This window comes from Peromyscus californicus, unplaced genomic scaffold, assembly GCF_007827085.1.
Source record: "Peromyscus californicus insignis strain IS unplaced genomic scaffold, ASM782708v3 Scaffold_15__1_contigs__length_86483966, whole genome shotgun sequence".
NCBI lineage: Eukaryota > Metazoa > Chordata > Mammalia > Rodentia > Cricetidae > Peromyscus > Peromyscus californicus.
In genome coordinates, this window is record NW_026294447.1 from 28,778,122 (window position 1) to 28,804,075 (window position 25,954).

A 25,954-nucleotide genomic window follows, 5' to 3' on the forward strand; every position below is an offset into this window, starting at 1 on the left:
CATGACCCCTGCCTCGTCCCTGGTTTGCTTGTGTAGATCTCATCCATTTCTCTATCACTGGGTGATCCATGGGTCCTTCCTAGGGTCCTCCTTAGTAACTAGCCTTCCTGGAGCTGTGGGTTGCAGTCTGGTTTGCTTTACATCTAATATCCACTTATGAGTGAGTACATACCATGTTTGTCTTTCTGAGTCTGGGTTACCTCACTCAGGATGATATTTTCTAGTTCCATCCATTTGCCGGCAAACCTCATGCTGTCATTGTTTTTCTCTGCTGAGTAGTATTCCACGGTGTATATGTACCATATTTTCTTTATTCATTCTTCAGTTGAGGGGCATCTAGGTTGTTTCCAGGTTCTGGGTATTACAAATAATGCTGCTGTGAACATAGTTGAGCATGTGTCCTAGTGGTATGATTGAGTATTTTTTGGGTATATACACAAGAGTGGTGTAGCTGGGTCTTGAGGAAGATTGATTCCCAATTTTCTGAGAAACCACCATACTGATTTTCAAAGTGGTTGTACAAGTTTGCATTCCTACCAGCAGTGTAGGAGTGTTCCCCTTGCTCCACATCCTCTCCAACATAAGCTGTCTTCAGTATTTTTGATCTTAGCCATTCTGACAGGTGTAAGATGGTATCTCAGAGTCATTTTGATTTGCATTTTCCTGATGACTAAGGATGTTGAGCAATTCTTTAAATGTCTTTCGGCCATTTGAGATTCTGTTGAGAATTCTCTATTTAGCTCTGTAGTCCATTTTTTAATCGGACTGTTGGGTATTTTGATGTTTAGTTTCTTGAGTTCTTTATATATTCTGGAGATCAGACCTCTGTCAAATGTGGAGTTGGTGAAGATCTTTTCTCATTCTGTATGCTGTCTTTTTGTAACATTCACATTGCAAGAAATTAAGAATCATTCTCTCACCACATTGATTTCCTCTTCATTTTACTTTCCCTTGTCTCAGGAGATATTCAAACATGTTTGAGTTGCACTTAGGCTAAGATGAGTTTATAAAGTGATATGTTTATGTTCCTTGGCCATTTTTGTTTATAGTTATTTACCAGTATCCTGTTGTAGGAATGCCATTCAGAATTACTTCCACACCCACTTGCCTTTGTGAGCCCTAAAGTACCTGGCTGGAGAGTTCATTGCAATATGAACATTCCCTGCATCACTGGAAAGTGGAAAGATATGGATTGTAGAGCCACGTTTGGATGATATGCAGGTGAATTTAACTTAGGAAATTATTGGCACATGTTAATGTTTAGTGTCCTAGTTTGCTTCCATTGCTATGACAAACAGTGATCAACAGCAATTTAGGGCAACTTAAGGGAGGAAAGAGTTTATTTGGTTTACATGTTCTGATCATAATTGGTCACTGAGGGAAGAAAGAGCAGAAACTCAAGCAGGAGCAGAGGCAGGTACCAGGAAGGAAAGTTGCTTAGTAACTTGAATCCTCTGGCTTCCTCAGTTACTATTCTTACACAGCTCTGGACTGTCTACATGTGGGAGGTATCAATCATAGATCAAGAAAATATCCTATAGATATGCCCACAGCCCAGTGTGATGGGAGTAATCCCTCAACTGAAGTTCTCTCTCTCCCATGGTGACTCTAGTGTTGTCAAGGTGACTACAAATAACTAGCATAATTATTATCATTTTAAGATTAACTATTTTGCAAACTACTTGAATTGGTTGAAGTCTTATAGCTTTTGGGTGAAGGAAACATGAGAAGAGAATTTTTTCTAAATCTGTCAAAATTTACAAACATTTAAATGATACTATCATTCATAAACCTTGAAGATGAAACATTTCTAAATTGTTAATATTAAAATTCAATATGAAAATTAATATTACAGAAATAAAATTTGAATGCAGCTGTGAGAAACAAAGATTTTCAGTTCCTAGTAAGAGTGACTGCATTTTATAGTAAGAGCATTGGAGACTCAGAGTACCAAGAACAAGGCAGTCTATTTTAGGACTTTGCAGAGTCACATGTCTAGCCCAGATGGCAAACTGAGCCCAGAGAACTCTTTAAGACCTAACACTAAGCACCTTCTCCCTTCCCCTTATTGTCTCAGTAAACAGGAAGGTATAATCTTACATGCCATCTGTCTTTTCTTAGATTATTTATGTTTGTCTTTTTATAAACAAAAAAAGCATGTGAGTTCATCTTGTTTATTTTTAAGACTTTTAGGGTATATGACCTTGTAGGCAAGCTTGGGTGTCAATATTTTTTTACTTTAAACTTTTAGTTGGTTGAGATGGGCATGACCATCAATGTGCTTGTGTGTGTGGGTGTGTATGTGTGTGCTGTGGGATGTTCTGTATGGCAAATGTGTTGCTGATTAGTCAATAAATAAAACACTGATTGGCCATTGGCTAGGCAGGAAGTGTAGGCAGGACAAGGAGGAGAATAAAGCTGGGAAGTGGAAGGCTGAGTCAGAGAGGCACTGCCAGCCGCCATGATGACAAACAGCATGTGAAGATGCCGGTAAGCCATGAGCCATGTGGCAAGGTTTGGATTAATTTAAGCTGTAAGAACAGTTAGCAAGAAGCCTGCCACGGCCATACAGTTTGTAACCAATATAAATCTCTGTGTTTACTTGGTCAGGTCTGAGCATCTGTGGGACTGGCAGGTGAGAGAGATTTGTCCTGACTGTGGGCCAGGCAGGAAAACTCTAGCTACAAATGGTGTTCAACGTGGTGGCAAGAGTTTCCACCTAAAAACTGAGAAAAAAAGATTCTAAAACGGAGCTAAAAACAGCTTCCTAATTGTCTCTCTCAAATGAGCGGCAGCTGCCGGTTTGAGCTACTTGTGGGTTCCTAGCGTGTGTGCTTGACCTGCAGTATGGCGGTAATGAGTCCTCTGCAAGTGGCACATTAAGCTATGTGGTGGATTTAGCCTTTGCAGGTACAAAAAAAAAGAGGTTTCTGGACTACATGCTGCTTGGATAAAAGCATAGACCCACGATAGCTCCCAGAGCTGGTGGTAAACGTAGCCATGTTGGGAAGCTGAGGTGGGCGGAGCAAGCAGCCACAGCTGCTGCAGTTTAAAGCAATAGATTCACAATAAGACAGATTCAGATGTAATAGTTTTCAATGTGTGTAAAATACACGTAGGCTTGAAAGAGACAAAAAAGGTGATATATACAGTTATAGAAACAAATACATAGTTTTAAAAAATAAAGTCTTTAAAGAGACAGTAAAATTAATATAAAATATAAGCCATGTAAAGATGAATATTACACAGAGAATCTGGATTGTGTTGTCTTTGGGATTCTTAACTGCAGAGAGATATTTGATTGTAAAGGAAACTGAGTTAAACCAATATGCATATTTTAAAGATATCTTGACTTCAAAATTTGGATATAAGGATATGTTGCTTTGGAAAAGAGTCTCTACTTTTGTTCCCACAGAAAGCCAGAGGCTATGGATTTGTTCCAGATTAAGATACATCAGGTTTGACCAGCCAAGACCCCCTGAAAGGTCTCCGATGACACCATGGCCCAGATGATCCAACATCCAGAATGGTTTGAAGGCAACTGGCTCAGACAATACAGCCTCATGGACTATTCCATAATCCTAAAATTTTCTTTGTGTCCCCATAAGATACAGCGGCCCCCTCCAGCAGGAAGTAGTAAGAGAAGCTACGCCCAAATTCCCAAATTATATGTAATTTTACTTTGTTAAGGTTAAAACCTTCCTTTTTGAAAAAAAAAAGGGGGAAGTGCTGTGGGATGTTCTGTATGGCAAATGTGTTGCTGATTAGTCAATAAATAAAACACTGATTGGCCATTGGCTAGGCAGGAAGTGTAGGCGGGACAAGGAGGAGAATAAAGCTGGGAAGTGGAAGGCTGAGTCAGAGAGGCACTGCCAGCTGCCACCATGACAAACAGCATGTGAAGATGCCAGTAAGCCACGAGCCATGTGGCAAGGTATAGATTAATGGAAATGGATTAATTTAAGCTGTAAGAACAGTTAGCAAGAAGCCTGCCATGGCCATACAGTTTGTAACCAATATAAGTCTCCGTGTTTACTTGGTTGGGTCTGAGCGTCTGTGGGACTGGCAGGTGAGAGAGATTTGTCCTGACTATGGGCCAGGCAGGAAAACTCTAGCTACATGTGTGTGTGTGTGGCTTAGCAGAATGCAAGCAAAGGTGGTATAGTATCTCCTGTTCATTTGTGGCTGCACTCAAGCTGGCTTGAGATACCTTTGAAAACCAACCATCAGAGCTTCTTCCTTACACCAATCATGATGGAGAAGAACTTAAACTTCAGAAACAATCCCTGCTTTGGTTTCTGTAGTGCATAGGAAATTGAGAGATAATATTTAAATAATCAAAATAAGGTACAAAAATAGTAGACAGAAAAAGTGGTTGAAAGTTGACTATAAAGTTTGTAATAAAAAAACAGTATCTTTGTCTCTTCAAATACCATAATGTGATAGTGTACTATAGACTGGGTGGCTTATCTTTCAGTTGTGGAAGCTGGAGATCTGTGATCATGCTGCCTGATTTGGTTTTTGATTTGAGCTTCCTTCCTAGTTGGTACAGTACTTTCTAATTTTTTCCTTACACTCTTAAAGTGTAGATTAGAAAGAAATGTTCCCTTTCTCATATGAAGTCACCAATACCACCATGAAAGATCCACCCTTCTGACCACATTTAGTTCTAATTAGTTAGTTAGAACTAATTAAAATGGGCTCAAAGGCCTCATATCCAAGTAAAATAACATTGAGAGTTAGGGCATCATGGGTAAATTAAATAGTCACAAACACTTAGTGCATTACAGAAAATGTCTTGGGTGTGCTCAGAGAAAAGAACTCTTTCTTTTTTCAGGCAATTCAGATACCAGGCTTTCCTAGAAACAATAGGTCAAAAGAGGAACTTACCAGTTTCTAACTCTAAAAAGAGCAGTTGTGGATCTCAGTAGAGAGATGGAAAAAAAGCACTTAGATATGAATATGAGAATAAAATAGACAAATACTGGGATCAAACAAAATGATAAAGCCAGCATTTAAGATGAATGGGAGAAAAAATGAAAGTGAATGGTAATTCTAGGAAATAATTGACATCATGTTTATTTCTTACATAAAGAGACAGTAATCTGAAGAGACACAGTTAGCAAAGAAGGCACAGAAATGGAAGAAAATTGACGTATTTTCAGCAACTTTGGAGCTAAAGACCTACGATGAAAAAATCAGCTACTAAAGTCTACAGAGTCTGTAACACGGAGATGTTTCAGTTATAGAGAGGTGTGTCTAAGCAAGTCATGAATAAAATTTTAACAAAAGAGAAAAACATCTAAAGGTATGTCTTCTTCATTTCAATTTTACACCTCATTTGAGTATAAGATGAATCACAGAAATGAGAGTGTTGGGAAAGGGTCAAGGTGTTTGAAATTCTTGGGATATGTAGAAGCTCTTCCATAACTGCAGCGTGACTAGTGAGCAAGGATGAGTCACCTTTACCAGGCTTCATTTTTTATACCATTTTATGGTGTTTTGTTTATAATATATTGTTTTTATACTTCTTTTATGTACTAGGCTTACTTCCCCTTCCATAATGCAAGATGCAATTTTCTCAATTTACCACGCCAAAAGTCATGTGTATGATCCATATGCAAAAATGTATTTATATACATTTATTAAAGTAGATTTTTGAATGGCAAAAAAGTCAGTGGAATGATTCTTAATGATATTCTGCTATACTCATGGATTGATGCCTAGCCCAACTGTCATCAGAGAGGCTTGACCCAGCAACTGATGGAAACAGGTGCAGACAGTCACAACCAAACATTAGGGGTATCTCAAGGAATCCTGCATTGTTTTGTAACTTTCAGTGTTTATATCTTATAGCTTCATATTAACCTTAAATATTTCACTTTTCATGCTATTGTAAATGAAATGATTTTATCAGTTTTGTTCTGCTTTGTTCATTGCTTGGACTAGAAATAAGTTGACGTTTGGTGTATGGATCTTATAGACTGTAAATTGCTCTGTTTATCATTTCTAGAGTTGGTTTCTGTTTATTTTTTCAAAGTTTTCTATAGGCTAGATGACACCATTTCTGAATTGAGAGTATTTTATTCACTCTAAGATGGCTACCTTTTAATTCTCCTTTGCTTAATTTCTGTGTGTAGAAGTATAACGTTTAGTTTACCAATTTTGTTACAAAGAGTAAAACATTTCACAACAAGGTGCTTTATAAAAAATTTAATTTTTATTTTATATGTATGTTTTCCTGCAAGTACGTGTGTACCATGCACATGCCTAGTGCCCATGGAGGTCAGAAGAGGATGTCACATCCCCTGGAACTGGAGTTACAGATGGTTGTGGACCACCCTTTGTAGATTATAGGAACTGAACCTGGATCCTCTGCAGTATTAGCAATCCATCTATCCAGGCTCAATTTGCGAGTTTTTGACTGGTGCCAATTATCAGTTTGGAAAATGTCTTTTTTACTCTCATATTTTTCAGTGTGTTTTACAATCAAATGGTAACAAAAATTGTTAAATGTTGTTTCTGTTTTATTGAGATTAGAGGTGTATTTTCTTCTGCTAACTTGGTGATGACATGATGGACAACTAAACTAACCATGTTTCAATGAACATCCTTACTTGGTGAATAATTCTTTTATATATTGCTGGAATCTGTTTGCTATTTTGAGGGGTTTTTTTGATCTGTCTTCAAAGAGGATGTTAATATATATTCTCTTCTTGGAAGCTATGTCTAATTTTAGTATCATTATAACACTAATTCCACATTCAGCTTCCAGTTGAGAAGTGTCTCTTTTTTTTCAGATTTGCAGTAGTATTCATATCAATTTCTGCATGATATTATATAGAATGCACAAAGAGCTGTAAGGTTTTGTAGAAGGCCATTTTGTGTTAGGTTTCTTTGCTTCTAAAGCCACCAAGTTAGAAGCTGAAAAACACAAACTTATTACATTAAATTTTGGTAGCTGAGAAATTTAGCACAGGTGTCATGGAGGTAAAACTGAGGTGTAGGCAACGCAAGTATCTTTCCCAGGAGATTCTGGGAGAAGATCCATTTTGTCACCTTTTCCAGTTTCTCCAGGGTGCATAGCTTAAGACTGCCTTTGTCTACACAGGCAGTTTCTCCTTTGTTGTATCTCTCCATGTTTTAACAGTCATAATTTGCTAATGCCAACAAGAAAGGGCTCTCTGCATTTAAAGGCACACATAATTAAATTGCAGCCTGGTTGAGAGGGATAGCTGCCTTATCTAAAATCCTTCAACTTCTTCACTTATGTAGTAAGATCCTGCAGCAAGGTGTGTTTATGGATATCGGAGTTTAAAATGGACACATTTTGGGCAATCATAATATAGCTACCACATTTTAAACTTATGACCTCAAGCTCTTTAAACATTATTGATTTATTTAAACTTTATCTTTTTTTTACTGAATTCATTTAGGTAATTTTTTGACCTTTCTATAACATGTACATTTGACCTAGATCATCTAATTTATGAGTATATAGTTCCTCACAAGTATTTATTAGTTTCCTTATATATAGACCATTATATATATATTCAGGTCAGTGATGTTTTATCCTTTCTTATTGATATTTTGGTCATTTGAAGTTTTTTATATTAGTGTATGCTCATTTTTCAAACTCTGGTATAATAAATATGTCATAATGCTAGGTGAATACACAAATGAGTAAATAGTATATAAACTATAGGTCATTGCTAGACTGAATAGGAGGCAATAACTTAATGATATACAGAACTGATGCATATATCCTATCAAAATCAAGTTCAGTATGCCCTCAGTTATCTTAGTTTGGACTTCCCAAATAACTAAAGCCAAACAGCATTAAAAAACAAAAGGAGACTTATGATGAATAGGGACACAAAGAGAAATAATCATTGTAACTATTTCTTTTTTTGTTTATTTATTTATTAATTAAGAACTTTTCTATTCATTTTATATGTCAACCACGGATTCCCCTGTCCTCCCTCCTCTCAACCCCCAGCATCCACCCCACAACTTACCCTCCATTTCCACCTCCTCTAAGCCAAAGTCTCCCACAGGAAGTCAGCAGAGCCTGGTATATTCAGATGAGGCCGGTCCAAGCCCCTTCTCCCTGCACCAAGACTGTGCAAAGTGTCTCAGCATAGGCACTAGGTTCCAAAAACCTGGCTCATGTACTAGGGACAGGTCTCGGTCCCACTGCTTGGGGGCCCCCTAAACAGTTCAAGCTAAACAACTGTCTCACTTATCCAGAGGGCCTAGTCCAGTACCACGGGGGCTCCTCAGCTATTGGTTCACAGTTCATGTGTTTCCACTAGTTTGGCTAGTTGTCTCTGTACTTTTTCCAATCATGGTCTTGATATCTTTTGCTCATATGATCCCTCCTCTCCCTCATCGATTGGGCTCCTGGAGAACTGCCTGGGGTTTGGCCATGAATCTCTGCATCTGCTTCCATCAGTTACTGGATAAACGTTCTATCATGACAGTTAGGACGTTCAGCCATCTGATCACCAGAATAGGTCAGCTCAGGCACCCTCTTGACCACTGCCAGTAGTCTATAGTGGAATCATCTTTGTGGATTCCTGGGGACCTCTCTAGAACTCTGCTTCTTCCTATTCCAATGTGTCTTCATTTATCATGGGGTTTCTTTCCTTGCTCTCCCACTCTGTTGCTGATCCAGCTAGGACCTCCCACTCCCCTAAGCTCTCTTTCCCCCGACCCTTGCCCTCCATTACCCCACCCCCAGTTTGCTCATATAGATCTCATCCATTTCTCCATCGCTGGGTGATCCCTGTGTCTTTCCTAGCGTCCTCTTTGCTAGCTAGCCTCCCTGGAGCTGTGAGTTGCAGTCATTGTAACTATTTTTGATTGAAATTTTTCTTTGGAAAATTATGTATAAAGATAGACTACATGGACACATTTTAGGACTTATTCCAGATTTTATAAGGGGCCTGTTCAAGTAAGCTTTCAAAACATTTAATCCATAAGAACCGCTAATAGTAAAAATTCCATTCTTCAAGTAATTCAGTCCCCAAACATAAGAAAATGTTTGACTTATGTCTCTCCTTCAGGCTTGATATCTATTAGAAAACTCTTCAAAATACACCCAGATTCCAGCTCTCCCCCACTGTACTTTATGAGACCCAAGTCACCATAGACTGTCATTTATATTATTTAATGATGATTAGGGCATTTTCCTGCTGCTCACTAGCTTTCTGTGGCTTGCCCTTTCACTTCATTTAAAAGCCCAAAGCATTGCTGTGACTTGGAAGGGCTTATCTGGTCTTCCCACTTAGATCCTCATCTTCCTTCACTCTCTTCATGACCCCTGGTGCTATAGCCACAGAACACAGGCCACCACTTTGTGCACATGTCAGGCTTGTTTCTATCTTATGGTCATTGTAAGATGGATTGCTAAACGATCTTATTAATAAAAAAACCCAGAGCCAGTTGTTGATGTGAACACTGTCTGGCCTCTATGTCTAATCTAGTGGCTGTTCTGTTCTCTGACCCCCAGATAAGTTTATTAGGGTGCACAATATATTGGGGTACACAATATGTCCCCACAGGTTGTAGTACTCATTGTTCCTGTAGACACATCGCCCAGGAGTCTCCTCAGTGAGGCTTCCCCTGGTCACCACATCTGTGATTTTACCTTTATGGGTTGCCGTCACCCTCATAAGTCCTTTGTATTGTTTATTTTTTCTCATTTTATTTTGTTTTGATAATTTTTAACCTAGTATGTGTTTATTTATTTCATTATTTATAAGTACATTGTCTTATCTGTTATTTCTCTACAAGAAACACACAACACCACAAATCAGGTGCATTTGCTCTTCTTGGTCAATTGTATCCCTTAATGCCCAGAAGGCCTAGGAGAGTGACTGGCACAAAGTAGGTGCTAGGTGAATATTTATTAATAAACATTCATTTAAATACATAGTTGAGGGAATACATTTGGAATTAGTAAGTAAGTCCAACAAAGCAGAATTAATGATATCAATGTTTTTTCATAGTATTTCATAATAATGCACAGAATATCTCAGTTTTGGTGGTATTGATCTTAGCTTTTGAAATTTACTCTTCACATAATTTTCTTTGGCTTGGTCATGATCATCTTTGTATTCTAAGGATATAACATACTAACCAAGACACAAAATGCCTTAAGATAATCTTCAGTAAAATAGCTTAAACTAAGTGAACATGTTGACTAAATTTCCTTCTCTCGAGTATTTTACTTTAAAACATAAAGATAAATACTGTTTTCCCCATCAAAAGAGAATTCTAGAAAATTATAGTGTTTATAGTCCAAATTTCCTAGCTGGAAATTCTAGCCAAGGGATATTTGAGTTCCACATATAGCATGAAAGTAGCATGTTAGTAGTTAGAGATTTTTGAACCAGAGAAGGCTCCATAATAGATAATTCAATTAAGACTATTACTTGTCAATACCTGAGTATATGGCAGTCTGCTCTTGAGATTGTAAGCCCTTAACTAGCTCTCACATCAATGGGAAAAAAGAATAACCAGAAATATTCAAAGGATCCTCTGTATTTGGGGCTTATATTTCAGAGCAATACCTGGCAAACTGTAAAGAAATTTGTGATTATGGAATGTTGGTTTAAAAAAATATTATTAAGTGAAATAAATTTGAAATGACATTTTTTTCTGAAAAATATTTTCAAAGTCTCTATGGTGTGCTGTGATGCACATACTCTCTCTCTCTCTCTCTCTCTCTCTCTCTCTCTCTCTCTCTCTCTCTCTCTCTTCATAAAATTCCTGTTTAAAGAATCATTCAACCTTTCTCCTTGAGACACGTTTCTGTAGTCAGAAGTTTTCTCTAGTACTGCCCGGCCACACGGTCCTTCAGGTGCTTATACAATATTTACTCAGAGGCTTATATTTAGTTATCAATTGCATGGCCTATGGCTCAAGCTTCTTGTGAGTAAGCTCTTTTATCTTAAATTAACCCATTTCTATTAGTCTATAAGTTGCCATGTAGCCGTGGCTTACCAGTATTTTCACATCTTGCTTCTCCTGCTGGCAGCTCACAGTGTCTCCTTCCTCCCCTCTCTCCTTCCCCTCTCTCAGATTTTCCTATCTGGCTCCACCATCTGACCTGCCATAGGCCAATTCAGCTTTACTTATCAAACAACCAGAGCAACACATATTCACAGCATACAGTAAGACATCCCACAACACATTTCATAGGGATTTCTTACATGAAAAACCATGACATGGTATGTTTTTGAAAAAGCATGTCAATGAAAGGGACCATGGCTAAGGTGGGTAGAATTATGTATGGTTCAGTGCTAGGTAAAGGTCTGATGAACAAGCAAGAACAATTTTCCTACCATATAGCTTCTTGCCAGCTCTTTATACCAGCAGTGAGACTCTTGTCTTGCTTACATAGTGGACATGTCTTTCATTCAGAAAGATGAGCCAGCTAACTGTATGACTGTATGGGATCTTTAAGTGCTGCCTTAAGGTGAATTAGTTTGAAGAATTGCTTTGTCTGTAGCAGAGTTGATCCCCTGTGAATTCTAGTGGTCTGAAAGGACCATAATCATTTTTCCAACCATTATAGGTATTTTCAGGCAGTGTGATTAGATTAAAGTTGTTTGCAGCTATGAAGCATTTTTTTTTCTCCTTGCCCTGCTTAGAAGTGATCTGCATTTTCATTATATTATTTGATGGTGTCTGCTTTTTTTTCCAACTGAATAGCCCCCATCTCTGAAATATTTCACAAGATAGTACAGCAGCTGTGTGAAAAGCTGGTTGATTTCAAAGTGATCTCTAGCTTTATGACTGTCCTGGCTCCAGCACAGAACCAAGTGTGATTATAGCCTCCATAAAAGGTTACAGGCTGCAGAAGAATTGGCTCCAACTCAAAGGCAGAATAATACTGATGTATTTTGTTCTTTAGACTTGACTGAGGCAAAAACGTGTATAAAGCACTTGATTTAATTGAACCAATATTTGTTGAGTACCCATCACATGCAAAAATTCATTCAGATACCTAGATGAACTAATGAGCTCAAATTTGAATCAGCAAAACAATGGGTATCGTGAGAGAAGGTGTTCTTCCAAACCTCTGTATAATTCCATGCTGAAACGTTTGTCTAAGCCACATGAGCTGGGGAAAAGAGTTGAGCGTAACTGGGAAAAGACTAGCAGTTCTGGCACCCCTGTCTTCTGATTCCGTACCTGTGTTTCCTGACACACCAGCATTAGGCAAGTCAGATGTCATTTTACAGTTAGGTCCTCAGATAGAAAGCTGTCAATATTTCTACCAACTGCAGATTACTGTTCATTGAATTAGAGATGGAATGAGTAAATAAAAAAATAACAGCAAGGAAAGGATCTATGTCATGCTTTATCATTTTGAAACTGAGATAAAATGGCAGATAAACCAAGTGTTATCGGATGTAAGTGTCATGTAATTTGAGGTAAAGAGAGAGCTGGAAACAGTGAGAGATGTCAAGATGCAGTTCTGGAAAGTGTTCAAAGGTATATTTGATATAATGTATCAAATAAATGTATATAGAGAATATAAACAACAACAATAGAAAAGTAGAGAAGAAAGTAGGTGAAAGTTAATGTGTCAGAAGATAAGGAACGAAGGAACTAGAGAAGGGGTAGTGCTGTGGGATGTTCTGTATGGCAAATGTGTTGCTCTGATTGGTCAATAAATAAAACACTGATTGGCCATTGGCTAGGCAGGAAGTATAGGCGGGACAAGGAGGAGAATAAAGCTGGGAAGTGGAAGGCTGAGTCAGAGAGACACTGCCAGCCGCCACATGACAAACAGCATGTGAAGATGCCGGTAAGCCACGAGCCACGTGGCAAGGTATAGATTAATGGAAATGGATTAATTTAAGCTGTAAGAACAGTTAGCAAGAAGCCTGCCATGGCCATACAGTTTGTAACCAATATAAGTCTCCGTGTTTACTTGGTCGGGTCTGAGCGTCTGTGGGATTGGCAGGTGAGAGAGATTTGCCCTGACCATGGGCCAGGCAGGAAAACTCTAGCTACAGGGTAGCATTGTAGTTACAGATATTTGTTTTCATTCAAAGATTAGCACAGAGAAATATTAGGCTGAAATGAATTTTCAGGAAGATTGAAGAGTGACTCAATATAAAAGCTTGGCATATGTTATGTTTTTCTATTTAAAATGTGCCCCTGAAAAAGGAAACTTGGGGTCTATTTTATCATCTATGCAGAAATGGTTGATGGACTAATGAACTGTGGCCCAAGGAGATGCTTCTTCCTGATGCAGTCCATCTTGGGTCACAGGAATGAGAACTAAGGAAAGTTGCAGCCAGAGCTCCCATGAACTACTGTTCTCCACTCATCAAGGTCTTGGGGTTACAATGAAACTTTTCAAAGCTCAGTGGATTGAAAGTAGCACGTGCTGGCACACTCTAGCTAATGATCTGCAATTACCCTAACTAAGCAAACTGGGCACATCAAACTTCTTGGCACCAGAAAACCTCCATAATGCCATCTGAGAATAGAGATCATTTCAAATTAATGCAATGTTAATCACGGTAGGTGGATTCAACAGGAGAATCACTTATCATTACCGTTCCAGCATTGAAAAATAAATTATTCAAATTAGTACTGTGCTGACCACTGGCACAGTGCAAGGGCAGTCCACTGCCATGGGCGAGTATAAGCAATCAGTCTTCTCACATCTTAACTCATTTGATCCAGATCCGAACCTGAGAAAACGGATCTTGGAGCCTTTCTAAGCTCCGGACACTCACTGAGAGACTAGTTTCAAACACTATTCTGATTTCGAAGCACATAAAGTCTTTTATCCAAAACTCATCTTCTAGTGATGCTTAACTACACAAGGAAGGGCGTGTAAGAAGTTCATTGATTATAACAGATCCCTTTTCAGCCCTGCAGCACACCCTTGGCCGAATTGGACACGGCTGCATCTGGGTGTCAGGCTAAGCTTGTAAGACAGAGTATTTCAAGCGTCCAATCACTCTTTGGCTTGTTTTGTTTTTTATTTGTGCCTCAGGCTTTCCCTGAAGCAGTGGGAGCTGGCTCAGCCTGGATGAATTAGTATGGATTAGGACAGCATCTAAAGTAACCATTACTCCAGGGAGGAGAGTCTTGAGAGTTAAGGCTTCCTTCTCCTCCCTTTCGGAAGGACTGTCTAGGCACTTTCCACAGGGTTCCCCAGAGGGTCACTGGAGGACTGAGACCTCTCTCTCCACAGAAGTAAGTAGCTCCGTGGTGCATGCTTCATTTTTTTCTTGACTCTCCACTCCATTCCTCTTGCTTCCTGAAGTCACATCTAAAACAAATAACCTGTGTCCTGGCCCCTGTCACCAATTTCGCTGTCAGGGAAATTCTAATGAGGACAATCATTCTAAACATTGAATTTTTTAGCAACAATTTTACACTACATTACAGTTGGGAGGCTGCTAGGTCGGCAGCAAAAAGCAGTATGTTATGATATTTCACTACCATATGGGAGTCCTCAAAAACTTCAAGTTAAAAAAAAAAAAGAAACCCAGAACAAAACATGCATAAAACATGGCGTGCAATCTAAAGGAAATTCAGCTACTGAGAAATGCACCACTGGAAGGTCCATTAGAGAAACCATACCACTCAGCTGAAAATATAGAAGGCCAAATTCCTACAGTCCATTTATGAAGCCACTATCATAAAAGGAAAATTATTCGTGCTAACTCTGTTGAGTTTGTATAATTGCATTCATGTTCTTTCGATCATCTTGCTGATATGAGAAACAAACATTATTTTTTAAACTTGTACCTCTTGCATAAGATTTTCAAAACGTAAACAGTATGATTCATATTTAATTCAGTGTATTACAGAGAAGGTGCCAATGCTTTACAATTTATCTGAGGTAAGTGAATTTCTCCATGATCTAGTTTTCTTACAAGAGGTCACACACTTTTCAGAAAGTTCACTTCCTAGATTTCTGTCATTCACATATATTTCAGAAGTAATTGCTATATGAAAGGTTAGTCTTGAAGGATTTCTATGTTTTCCTGTCTCCTTTAAGTGTCAAATATGGGAACATGAAAAAGCAAACACCATGTATCAAATGATCTATATCATTCATGGGAAGGTGATGGATGGGGTCAGACTCACTCAGGCAGTAAATTCACATCCATTTTCTCAGGGAGCAGTTGACATAGTTTTTTGAAGTCCCCTCTTGATGTAAAATATTATCTTCTTCTCCCCATTTCTCTCCTATCTGCTTCTTCCTTCCAGGTAGAACAGGCAGTAAGATTTCAGATGTCTTGAAGACCTAAAAATTGAGTACATCTGATATATTTAATAAAGGTCAATGCCTTGGCATCTAGAATTTTGCAATGAAAATACACTACCTTATGAGTTGTCTTCAAAATGGAAATGTGTTGGAAGTAAAGGTAATTATTTATTCCACACACTGTGAAACAGGTGTATCTGCTATTTGGAGATCCAAATGAACATGCCAATTAAAGCATCAGGTTTACCAAAAATGTAGCCTTATTTAATTGCCCCATCTCAGAAAGCTGGCTTTTTCTTATAAAGTAAGCTTTGAAAAATAACACTGATGGTCATTTAGAAGCTGATGGTAGAATGCCAGTGGATCAGAAGGGAATGGGCTCACATTTTATCTACCTGTGGACCTTTCAAGATGCCAATTTTTCAAACTTCTAGGGTCTTTCCAATGGAACAAAACATTGCATCATTACATATGCCATGGTGGGCACAATACTGTCAGTTTTGGTGGAGCATATATGTGTAGGTACAGAAAAACACAGCAATACAGCAAAATGTGATATAGTCTTTAGAGAGAGTAAGGGAGGCAGATTAACATTCATAAGACCTCACATAAACTAGGAAGAGACAAACACTGAGTTACCTGCTTTTGTTTTATTTTTTCTTCTGCTTTTAATTTTAATCTCACAGGAGTGAGATATGTTTGAGGGAGCCACCTTTCCCCAGGGCTTGGGAGCAGAGGTTAAGCATTTCTAAACATGCATTGTTAAATGCTGCTGAGCATTTCTACATGCAGCTGCTTTTGTGTTGGCACTTTCTTGAAGTCTTTATAGTTTCTTGAATGAGTAAACACACATGCCCAGAGCAGGCTCCCCTCACCTTTCAATGCCAAGAGAGAGACCTTTGCCTTTTGCTGGCAGCCTTAAATGGGAAACTGTCAGCTAAGCAGTCCTTTCTCTGGCAAGCAGTCACATTGTTCTTGTGGCAGCATGGCTATTTTGGATATTTTCCAATCACCCCAGCTGCAAGGACTACTACCATTGAAGCCAAGATCTTGTTCCAGAAATGCTTGCTCAGGTCATAGCTCTCTAGTCAACCTTCACTAGCTTTGGAAAGAAATATACTAGGCGAAGCTAGGTTCAGCTTTATGTGATCCTGCAGTGAAAATGGGAGAGTAACCAGTCCTCAGTAAACCAGCAAGAAGTTAATGATAGGATGAATTGGCATCTGTGCTCTGATTAGAGCAAATATAAGCCTTCATTTATGTGCCACGTACTCCTTTCTGGATATTTAATTAGACTGCTCTCCTAGTGGTGGTAGTGAAGACAGGCAGTTGTAGAGTTCCAGAGAACGACCTATGGGAGAAGTGATAGGAAGGAAAGGAGTGGAAACCACAAAAGATGGTTCATGAAGTAGAGAAGGCAGAGATCCAAGACTGTGGAAAGTGAAGGTAGATGGTGAATGTGGTGTTGGTGTTGGTGGACTGTTAATCCTCAGAGTTGCCAAAACTTGAAGGCTGGGGGGCTCAATACTCAGGGAAGGGAGCTATCATACTAGGTTCTGTAAAGGTCAAGGCGAACTAACACCAGTTGACTGCTGCTATCACTTGCTGGAATTTTGCTAGTTTTCTAGTCCCAGGGTGCTGGCAACTGGAACCCAGAGAAGTTAAGTCTCTATCTTGAGCACCTTGAGTTAAAAGGCTCTATTTCGAAGGTCCAGAGCCATATGTTTCTAGTTCCCACCTCTTGGGGCTACTTGCCTCTGGTTCTGCTCAGCACTAAAGGTCAAAGAAATACTAATACCCCAAAAAGCTGATCCTCATTTACTTAAAATCCCCATTCAAGTAGAACAAAAAGATCCCAGTCAGCTCATGAAAGACAGCAGGAGAAAGCAGTTTAACTTTGTGAACATGATCAGGGCTGACATGTGGATTGTGATATATTTAGGTCAAAATATATATAAAAGTTCAATAGAACGAGTGTCCATAAATCCAACAGTATATACAACTATTGATTTCTTAGGATGCTTTAGGTTTTGGATGCTGTTTCTTTATGGTAACAGGATGAGAGTTTGAAAATAGTACTTCTAATTGAAAAAAGAAGTGCTGGCATCCCCACAACCTAGCCACTTTTTTTAGTGTTTCTTGGGGATAAGAGGTGATTATAGTCATGCAAGGGTTGTCCTGGTGTTGGTAGGAGAAATGCTTTTCCTCCCTTAACAGGTTATACCAGTTATACAATCTAGGTTTGCTCAAAGTAGTGCTGGCTTTGTGGCAACGACTTTGAAATACTTTTTAAATATACCATTTGGCAATCTAGATATTTTGAGGGTGGTAATTTTGAAGGCACAGACAGAATATGCTTGCAGAAGCTAATGTAACCTACTCCCTTTATTCAGGGAGTTTTAGAAACTGGCACACCTGCAAATTGTTAATTGACTTGTATGTGAAACTTAGTCAACTGGCATTTAAATTTTATTAAAATTACTACTGAATATGTAAGGCTAGTTTCATTCAAAACATTACATAAGCATTTTAATATACCTTTGAAGCAACAGAATTCTGAACTTTATCTGGTTTCAGCATCCATAAAAAGGTTTAATCATACATGCAAGTAACATTATACAGACTGAGCAGGCAATATTTATACATTTAAGAATATATATACACATACCTGTACATATACATTTACATATCTATGGAACAACAATTAATGGAGAAAAACGCCATGAATTTAAAAGAGAGCAAGCAGGGGTATATGGGGAGTGGTTTGGAAGGAAGAAAGAGAAGGGGGAAATTATGTAATTATAATCTCCAAAAACAAATATTTTAAAAATATTCAAAACCACAAAAAAGAAAAAGAAACAAGTTTTGAGGAGAATGCATACACACATGAGTGAAACAGAAAAACTATGAATACATGGGTGCCTCAGAGCAGGCTATGAAATCCACACGTAGGAGAAGTAAAGTGGGTTTGTTTCATGCAGCAAACATTCTTTGCAGGGCAGTTTTTCTCGTCTTACAGCTTTCTTGATGTGAAGGAGGCTGATACTTTTTTTAAGGTCCTTGGCATCTTTGAGTAACTTTTTGATATTTATTAAGCCAAACAAAGGCAGCCTCTGCTTCACTCAGTGTTGAGGGACTGGCCACTTTGCTTCTTTGGTCTAAGGGCCCATAGAAAGAGGCACTGAGGGCTCTGTTAAAACAGATCTTGCCTGCTACACATCTCAAGTGAATATGTTTTTGTTTCCTCTCTAATATTTTTCCTTAAGCATCTTCATTGAACGTGCATTCCCACTCTTGTTGTTCTATTTGGTTCATAGACAAGAATGACAGAAAGAAAATATTTACTGTGAAGATAAGAGAATGGTGAGCCAGCTTGACTGTAGGCTTTCTATTTCCTATCACTGGTATGCATCATTGAAGACAGCAACCAAATTTCAAGAGCTATGGGGTCCACGCTAAAACAGTGTTTGAGGTCTGAATGTGTGCAGCTTTAATTTGCCATTTTGTGGAGTCAGAAGTAGACATCTGAGAGACTGCAACTTTAATTCTGTTCTGCGGCTGTAATGGTCTGTTTTGTGAGCACAGGCTCCCGGCTGCTTCTTAATGAGATACCACCATACTTCAGGCGAAAACAGACTAAAAAACCAAGAGCATTGGGAGAAAATGGTACAACAGGACTTAGAGCAAAAAGAAAATGGGCCACAAAAGGATTCTTCACTAGGCCACCCTGTGGTATCTCTTGGTTGCAGCAGATACAGAAAGAGACCCAATTTACAGTCAAAGGCTCCCAACTGTTAATTTGATAAATTTATGATGAAAAGAAGAGGAACTTCAAAATTATCTCAGTTTTGGATCAGTCACTCTTTTAGGTTGATATTTGTGGCCTTTAAATGTGTGTGGACACTTGAAAAGATCTCTGATGTAAGGACTCTGGGTTGTGATCACCGATAAGTGATTATAATTCTGGAAGATAAATTAGAAATAGTATAATACTTTTAGCTCTATGTGCACCTTAAATTTTTTTAAATTATTTTTATTTATATATTTTTTCTTTTATTGAAAACATATTTTGTTTTCCATATAATATAGCTGATTATAGTTTACCCTCCTCTACTCCCAGTTGCTCCCCATATCCCCTCCCATCTGGATCCACACCAATGCTTCATATATACCTGTCCATTCCATGTCTGCTTACTTGAGCTACGGTATTCTAATACCATAGCCCTATGAATCATAGCCCCCATCTTATCTTTTGCAATGGTTCTTTTTTCCATCTTTTAATCTGTACATTCCCCCCTGGGACTTAAATTTTGCAAAAATTAAGAACTAGAAGCACAGTTAAGAAAATGTTTTCTATTTCTTTTAACTTGGAGAATGAGGCTTGAACTTGTGTTATAGGTCATATTTATTTAGTTTTATGTTAAGGTAAATTATTCATAGATTTTAAAATGTAGCATCTGCATTGTAATTTTTAATGTTTTATTTATTTATTTATTTATTTATTTATTTATTTTTACTTTTCTGTCTGTTCACATATACTTCACTAATAATAGGAAAAATAGAAAACTAGATTCATCATGTTACCATATTAAGTTAGACTTCAGCAGAGACTGTTTTCTTTAAGGTTTGGAGAGAAGATGGAACATGAAGGTTAGCAAACTGAAGGAATGGTTACTTATTTATTTGTTTAGGAATAGAAAACGAACACTGTTAATAGTAAATCATTTATTTGTATTTTTATTTTTCAGAAATGTTCTTGCCACCTTACCAAAATCTTAAAATTATCAAGTATTCCTGAGACTGATGAATTCTCTATGTCAGTAAATAAGTTTTATCAGGTTTCAGATTCAATCACACAGTTTTAGCAACAGCAACGTATTTTGAGAAATACATTATTAACCAACTTCGTCATTGTACAAATTTCAGTGTGTACCCAGACATACTAGGTGATAGCCACTTGGTGCCTCTTGATGCATTCAAATGGCTTGGTATAAAGGACATACATGAAACAGATGCCTAAATCACATGGCACAGTTTTTCACTACATTTTTTGCTTTGTAAGTGCAGTACATTCTAGGAGAACAATAAAATGTACAGAGTAGTAAATATATGCCCTGAACATAGTCATTTATTATCATTATCACCTATTATTTACTGCCAATAATTGTATGCGCTGTGCTTTTTAGTGATTGACAGTGTTGTGGGATTCTGTCAGAAACACAAACACATGAGTAATGCTGGTATAGCACTATGACAGTTATAAACTCACTAGGGGATAGACATGATTCATCTTTATTATAATTGCGCCACTGTCAAAGTTATAGTCTGTTATTGACCAGAATGTTGTTATGTAGGTGTGTGATAATACTGGTTTCATTAAAGTTTGTTCATTACTCTTACGGTATGACTCCCACAGATGTCACCCAAGATATGGGGCTCAAGCAAGATGCAAAATGACACTTTTGAAGCAATCACTCATTGGTAGGTACAGCATTATTGCCTGATTGCACATTATGATATTTACCTATGGCTTTGGAATGACATGGTGCTACACAACTGTAATCACTAGAAGACTGTGATGTGGGAGCATCGAAATTTCTAGATTATCCTGAGATAAACGGTGAAACCTATTTGAAAACAATGTATTTGTGATATTCTGTCCTTCTGTCTCTCTCTCTCTGTCTTGGTCTCTCTCTCTCTGTCTCTGTCTCTCTCTCTCTACACACACACACACACACACACACACACACACACATACACACACACACACACACACACACACACACACACACACACACACACACACACACAATATACCCCAATATGAATTGAAGTGCTAGTCCTTTGATATATGGTATTTTCCAGTTAATTATATCTTATGTACTCTGAAAAAATGCATTTGTGTTTCATTTTAAATATAACTAATTAGATACATACTGTTGGTTAATCACTATTTTTGATGGTTTTGAATATACCACAAGTCTAACAGTTTGATTTCAGAGTTCATCAGTACTTCAATTACTTTATTTTTTGCTTCATGACCAGAAACAATAAATTTTCAATATAACCCAAGTTCTGAACAAGTCTAATCAAAACCTTCATACTACACTATTACTTGAGACTCTTTCAAACCCATACACAATAATTCTATGCAAGTTTTCATTCTACTTAAGTCACTTAAACAAGCCAGTTATGATTTCCCTGCCCTAAAGTGAAAGCATGCCTCCAATTTTAACATCATTTTCTTTGTGTCATGTCCTTTCCTGATGCATACAACTGACCTCTTTAAAATAGTCAAGCATCAACCCCCACGACCTCACTAGTCCTCTTCACCTGCACCCTTTACAATGTGACTTTCAAGTCCCACTCAACAGGGGGGACATCATGCACTATTCTAGAAACACAGTCAACTTACCAGAGCTAGGGTCATGGACCTTAGAAAAGAATTTATTGATATTTTTTAAGCCCCAAAGTTATTTACAACTTTCAGAGATTGTTAATCATTTTACTCAAGTCTGCAAAAGTAAAAATGACATATTCTGAATATCCCATTGAAATTAGTGCCTTGCTATTATTTTTAAAATATGACTGAGAATTACCTGTTATGGAATATGTGAAACTTGTATTTACAGTGTAATTTCAGATCACCATAAACCATTTGTGCCTTTTTAGAAACTCCACATCTGGAGAATAATTTTTTTTGTGTGTTTTTTTTTTTCAAGACAGGGTTTCTCTGTGTATTTTTGGTGCCTGTCCTGGATCTCGCTCTGTAGATCAGGCTGGCCTTGAACTCACAGAGATCTGCCTGGCTCTGCCTCCCGAGTGCTGGGATTAAAGGCATGCACCACCACTGCCCAGATGAGAATAATTTTTATAGGGGACAACTGGAAAGAAATTGTTATTTCACAGTATTCTTTTGGTGATAGATTTTCAAGTATGCAGGACATATCAGCTCCAAGGAAGTACAAAGTAATTGCTATAAAGAGGACTAAATTTATTTTGAATAATATTTTATGGAACACATCACTTCAATACAATATTTTAAAATTTTAATCTCAAATTGACATAAAGTATTGTTTTCCTGTCATACAATCAAAATACTAATGTTTAAATACTTGTATCCCAACTTAAGATGCATATTCTAGCATTCATCCATTTTAATTACAAATTTAATAATCTTAGTAAAGTTATAGAGTTATGCAACCATTGTCACATCCATTGTAGAATACTCATGAGGTAAGCTCATTTTTTCATTGCAAAATAATATTACATTTTACATTGTATACCACACTTTATGTGCTAACCAGCTGATTGCCACTTGTCAATTTATTTCTGAGAATATTACAGATAGATTCCATAAGAAATATTTCTTTCATGAATATGAACTATTTTAGAAAATATCTTTAAAATACCTAAGGGGATTTTGAAATATGACTGAACCATGTTTGAAGGACATCTGGGGTAACATATTTATAGCATAGACTCTGTGGACTCTGGCACAATAATGAAACATGCTAATTTGTTTGTATAGAATTTCATATTTATTTTCCCTTGTATAATTGGCAGATGAAAACAGTGATACACAAGTTATAGTGATGGGCCAAGCCCACTCTGTGGCCTGCCTTTGTGTGCAAGTGAACAATGATTTTGGGAAAGAATTATTTTTATCACTTTAATTATGTCTCTGTGTGTGTGTGTATGTATGTATGCATGTGTATGTGTGTGTGTGTGTGTGTGTGTGTGTGTGTGTGTGTGTGTGTGAGAGAGAGAGAGAGAGAGAGAGAGAGAGAGAGAGAGAGAATATGCCCATGGGGGTATGCACTGTGGAGGTCAGAAATATCAGCCCCCTGGAATTGGAGTTACAAGCTATTATGAGTTCTCTATCCTAGGTACTGCGAATTGAACTCAAGTACTGTAGAAGAGCAATGTGTGCTCTTACCCATTGAGCAATCCTCCAAGTATGAATCTTTTGTTTCAAAAGACTATTTAATTAGGGCTGGAGAGATGGACCAGCAGTTAATAGCACTTAAGAGAAATGAATTTAGTTACCTGATACAATCGCAACTGGTTGTAATCCAAGTTCTAGCCTTCTTAGATACATGCATGTGGTGCGTGTACATAGGTGCAGAAAACACACACACACACACACACACACACACACACACACACACACACACACACACACACACACAAATCTTTAAAATAAGAGTATGTGATTTAAAAACAAAATATAGTTTTCAGACTTCAAAGACAAATATTTTTACTTTCTATCCCTGAAAAGAAAAAAAATATGTCATCTTTTGGGATAAAATATCAATTTGTTATCTGGATTCTAGCATTAATTCTACGAGTAAAGCAGCAGTTTCTTGCTTTGTATGGTACTCAGTTTATATTGGAGCTTCAGCCATTGATTATGACTGGTGGTTCATTCATGTGATCAGTGGATAATGCTCTCTGTTCCCTGGGAAGTCAGCTGGGACAGTTTACCTGCACACCTGTACTTGACATTTCTGTGCAGTTTACACTTCATTTTCTCACAGCACGGATCTGGACTCGTGAATGAAGCATCCTAAAAGTAAACATTACAGAAGGTTCCTGCAGAGCATGCAACGTTTTTCATGTGTAGCCTTGGAAATCACAGAGTTGAATTTTTACTGCATTTTATGGAACAAACTTATGCCAAAATTCAATCTGGAAAGTGTCCAATAAATTTGGGGAGAGTTTTGAGAGGTTTTATTCTTTACTAGGGGTGTCTCTGGAGACTTACTGCCATAGTCCTTTAATGGACCCCAACTCTTCCCTTCCATCTCAATACAAAGTATACTCAGCTCCTTTCAGGACTCTCAGTGTTTGAATCATTACTTTATCACAATAGATTTAAAGTATAGACTTTTATCCCCACATCAGCTCAAGTGTGAATTAAGAGTCCTTAATTAAGATGCTACTTCATCAGAAGATCTGCAAATCAAAAATACAATTTGTCTGCCTCCCACACTTTCGGTATTGAATGCTGGAATGTGATTAATGCCATGAGCAAGACCATTCTAAATGGGAAATGGAAGGAGAACAATAGTCCCTGCTTGACAGCAATTTCAAACACCAGCTGGGAGTTCTACTGTGCTCTGGCTACAGAAATATATGCGGATAGAGGCCCAGTTCTGGTCCTCTTACTTTATTTCAGATTCTTGACTCCAGGGTGAGTCATACTTTCTCCCCCATAGCAAATATTTGATATTCACACCTGAGGATCTATCTATATAAATGTAACATACCTGAAGTTAGGATTAGAGAGATAGATCATCAGTTAAGAGTATTTACTGTTCCTGCTAAGGATCCAGGTTTGGTTCTTAGCACCCAATTTAGGTGGCTCATATCACCTGTGACTCCATCTCTAGGGAATCTAATGCTCACTTCTGGACTCTGTGGGAACCTGTACTCATTTGCACACATGAAATACACTCCAAGTTCTGAAAGACTATGACAGCCAGCTAGGCTACCATGAACATCAGGCACATAGACCAGAGACACCTAAGCTGCAACTGACCCAAATACTTCCTTTCTGAAGTTCAGCTTTCATGGTACCAGAAGTTGCCATGTAAGTTTCCGAAGGAAGGAAGCGACCAATAGTCCTACCCAGATATGATGCCTATGAATTACAACAACTGGCATGGCATGATAACTCTAAGGATGCAGTATTGGCTCAGATAACTTGGAAGTAACCAATAGCTTTATAAATGGACATAAGACCTACTCAAGAAGAGGAAAATTATGCCTGGTACTGGAAACCTAGCCAGCTCTCTAGGGCTAGTGAAGTCATAGATCTTTCAGGAGAACCTAAAACCATCACTTTACTACACCAGCATACTCCCTAACTACACTCTAATTTTTTCCCCTTATACCCACAGATAAGTGTAGTCCTTACCCCTCATCAAGGAACCCCAAAACAATAAAAATTCAGAGTTGTGGAACCTATTCTGAAGGGATTTATCTTCAGAACAACTCTTGTACCTCAGGCTTAGGGAACATTGTGGAGGAGGGGTAGATAGATTGTACGAATCAGATTATCTCATAGTTTGATGTCAGAATATGTCTTCTAGTAACATCAGAAATTATACCAATAAATTCTCACCATTATTACTGTCTGTACATGAACTGAACAAGGGCAATAACAATAGACATGCCAAGGTGGAGAGGGGAAAGCTCATGAAGCTTCACCCCTATTAGAAAGGGATACAAGCAACTAATGAATGCTAGAAATGGAGAAAGTCTTATCCAAGGAAAAGCACCTTAGTTGGTTATCCATCAAAATGGTCAACCCTGACAACACATAAATAACATTATAGAGATTGAGGTTATATTTAAGAATACATATATTCCTATGTATATACATATGCACATAACAACAATTAATGGAAAAACAAGACATGAATTTGAAAGACAGTAAAGAAATGTATAAGGAAGAATTTGGAGGGAGGAAAGGGAAGGGAAAATAATGTAATTATATTATCATATCAAAATAAAAGATAATAATAATAATAATAATAATAATAATAAACCTTAGATATATTTTCATTTGCCCTCTCTGACACTTGCATTGCAGATTGGTACAATTATTTCAAATATTAATCTGACATACTACATTGAAAATCTGTTCCATTAAAATGTATCCATACCCACATTTTTTCTGAGATAGTATCTTTT